The following is a 1,735-nucleotide window of genomic DNA, read 5'->3' as shown; positions in this document are numbered from 1 at the left end:
AGCAGGAAGCTGGAGATCGGTGATGTTAATACCTGGGATAGAAAAAACCACCGATAAATGACAGCTACTGGGGAAGGGGGTAGTTCTAGTCAAGACTTGAGGAAATAACATCACACTCTTGCCCTATGCAGATTGAATTTAGGCTCGTAACTTTGCAGGGAGCTGAATGCACTAAGTGATCTCAATGGACAGGTGAGATTCTGAGGACTATGCAGCTGACAGGACCTGGAAGAGTACGTAGCCTTGTATCTTTAGCACAAACTAGGAAAACAGTTACTGAAAACATCGCTGAGACAGAAACCTGTTCTTGTGATCCAAGAAAATGCATGTCACCATTGTATGAAAACATAAATACCCTGACCAGTAAAAACGATCAAAAAATAATATATATACAGAAAGGGAAAACCAGAACAGCTTGTTGTTACTGATCACAACTGGAGAGGAAAGAGAAGCCAAACGAATGAACTAACTGCTCCAGCGCTCCTACAGATGTTTATCTCTAACACTTACTTGTACCATCTAATCAGCTAAACTCCATCTGTTCTGTGTCACTCTCCTATGCTCATTAAGGAAAACAAACACAAGCCAGTTAACAGGGGAGCTGATCTTAAACAGAAAGGTAAAAGTATCGGGAAGGGACTTCCAGGAGCTGATCCCCAGCTCCACTTGGAACTGCAGTTCTCAAAAAGTCTCAACAGCTTTCACCACGTTTTTAGTGAAAAGCAAGAGAAACGCCCACGAGATGCATTTTCAGTGCACTCGGCAGAGCAGTAAGAATGTTGACAGCATCCTCCAAAAGCCCTCAGAGTGTAACCATGAAGCAATTTCACAACGCAACATCGTGCATCTCCTCGGATGGGGCAAAGAGCCACAAACAGGCCATAACAGTAAAACTGAAAGAGCAGAACTGATGACTTCAAGGCTGTTACACTGAAAAAAAATGAGCTGAACACCAACTGGAGGAAGTCCTGACACCCTCAAAGAGTTGTTACAACCTTTATACTTCACCGACCACAATCTAACAGCATTCAGTGCTTTCTGCCTGCAGAAAGGCACGTGCAAAATAGAGTATTACGGTAAAAACGCTGGCAAACAACAACAGGCAGTCAGTGGCGACAGGGAAACAAAAGGATCAGCAGGAGCCGCCAGGCTCTCAGCAGGTATCTTACTCACCGGCCGGGCCTGGGGACTCAGGTAAGGTTCGAAGTCATCGTCGTTTAACCCATCCTTCTGATGCACTGATCCGTTTTGCACTGAGGAAGAGATGCAGAGCATTGGACAGAACTCTGCTGATAAACTCCAACAGCTGCTGACTTAAAATACTTAAAGACGAACCTCAGAACAGAACTAACTCCCGCGAGCTGGAATATCCCTTGCTCAGCCCAGCAGAGACTGGAAAGGCACTTCGGCACCGTACAAACACTCTAACTGCAAACTTTCCCCAGCTCCAGAAACGATGACGAGCTTCCCAGCCCACGGCTCGTTTTTCCTCCCCGTGCTGCAGAATGGCGCAGAGACCCTACTTAAAGACGAACCTCAGAACAGAACTAACTCCCGCGAGCTGGAATATCCCTTGCTCAGCCCAGCAGAGACTGGAAAGGCACTTCGGCACCGTACAAACACTCTAACTGCAAACTTTCCCCAGCTCCAGAAACGATGACGAGCTTCCCAGCCCACGGCTCGTTTTTCCTCCCCGTGCTGCAGAATGGCGCAGAGACCCGAGGACATACCCGGC

The 1,735-nt window shown here is 47.1% G+C and overlaps 1 protein-coding gene across 1 annotated transcript in view; it reads right to left on the bottom strand.

The window, feature by feature from the left end:
- LOC104501694 (YTH domain-containing family protein 2) overlaps window positions 1-1,249 on the bottom strand; it is a gene marked incomplete at its 3' end in the record, with an annotated part of 4,734 nt that extends 3,485 nt beyond the window's left edge. Inside the window, exon 1 of the mRNA XM_010145551.1 lies at window positions 1,174-1,249. The remainder of the gene's footprint in view (window positions 1-1,173) is intronic.
- Window positions 1,250-1,735: the final 486 nt, after the last annotated feature.

The sequence above is a fragment of the Buceros rhinoceros genome, unplaced genomic scaffold (genome assembly GCF_000710305.1).
Source record: "Buceros rhinoceros silvestris isolate BGI_N320 unplaced genomic scaffold, ASM71030v1 scaffold29290, whole genome shotgun sequence".
In the NCBI taxonomy this organism is placed as follows: domain Eukaryota; kingdom Metazoa; phylum Chordata; class Aves; order Bucerotiformes; family Bucerotidae; genus Buceros; species Buceros rhinoceros.
This window is presented reverse-complemented; position numbering and strand designations above follow the sequence as displayed.